Genomic DNA, 1,514 nt, shown 5'->3' on the forward strand with positions numbered 1-1,514 from the left:
GTACTGGGACCTCTGCTATTTGTGATATATATAAATGATTTGGAAGAAGGTGTAACTGGTGTAATCAACAAGTTTGCGGATGACACGAAGATGGCTGGACTTGCGGATAGCGAAGAGCATTGTCGGGCAATACAGCAGGATATAGATAGGCTGGAAAATTGGGCGGAGAGGTGGCAGATGGAGCTTAATCCAGATCAATGCGAAGTGATGCATTTTGGAAGAAATAATATAGGGAGGAGTTATACAATAAATGGCAGAGTCATCAGGAGTCTAGAAACACAGAGGGACCTAGGTGTGCAAGTCCACAAATCCTTGAAGGTGGCAACACAGGTGGAGAAGTTGGTGAAGAAGGCATATGGTATGCTTGCGTTTATAGGACGGGGTATAGAGTATAAAAGCTGGAGTCTGATGATGCAGCTGTATAGAACGCTGGTTCGGCCACATTTGGAGTACTGCGTCCAGTTCTGGTCGCCGCACTACCAGAAGGATGTGGAGGCGTTCGAGAGAGTGCAGAGAAGGTTTACCAGGATGTTGCCCGGTATGGAGGGTCTTAGCTATGAGGAGAGATTGGGTAAACTGGGGTTGTTCTCCCTGGAAAGACGGAGAATGAGGGGAGATCTAATAGAGGTGTAGAAGATTATGAAGGGTATAGATAGGCTGAACAGTGGGAAGTTTTTTCCCAGGTCGGAGGTGACGATCACGAGGGGTCACGGGCTCAAGGTGAGAGGGGCGAAGTATAACTCAGATATCAGAGGGACGTTTTTTTACACAGAGGGTGGTGGGGGCCTGGAATGTGCTGCCAAGTAGGGTGGTGGAGGCAGGCACGCCGATATCGTTTAAGACTTACCAGGATAGTCACATGAGCAGCCTGGGAATGGAGGGATACAAACGATTGGTCTAGTTGGAACAAGGAGCGGCACAGGCTTGGAGGGCCGAAGGGCCCGTTTCCTGTGCTGTACTGTTCTTTGTTCTCTTTGAATAGGGATCTCTGTTTCGAGGGAGCATCGTAGGTTCACTGATGCGGTCTCCTCCTTTGGTTTTTTTGTAGCCTGGACACCCGCTTCCTCAGCTTTCATCTCAGAGTCCATGCCTTCTTTATCTGGAGAGGCTAATGCGGACTCAGCTTCGCGTTGAGGGCCAACATTTGAAGCGGCTGTCTCCATGGGAAGTGGGACCTGTTCAGAAGTGGACAACCTGCGTCTGAGATGCTCCAGCTGTTTCTTTAAGGCTTTAAGCTGAAGATACAGGCCCCGTTTTCTCCATAACAAGCACAGGGTCCTAGCTGGGACCATTGCTGAAGTTGATTGTGTGAATCAGGTGACCTGTTTCACATGTTCTTTCTATCCTTGTAGAATCTTGATTTTTCTTCTGATTTTCTCGTTGGGTCCCCACCCTCCCTGCCAGGTTTGGAAACAGTAGTCTCTGTCTTGTATGAAGCTGCCATCCCAGTAACAGTTCCACAGAGGCAACTCCATTTGTTATATGTGGTGCGGTCCTATAGTCAAACAAATATC

This window comes from Mustelus asterias, unplaced genomic scaffold (genome assembly GCF_964213995.1).
Source record: "Mustelus asterias unplaced genomic scaffold, sMusAst1.hap1.1 HAP1_SCAFFOLD_496, whole genome shotgun sequence".
Classification (NCBI taxonomy): Eukaryota; Metazoa; Chordata; class Chondrichthyes; order Carcharhiniformes; family Triakidae; genus Mustelus; species Mustelus asterias.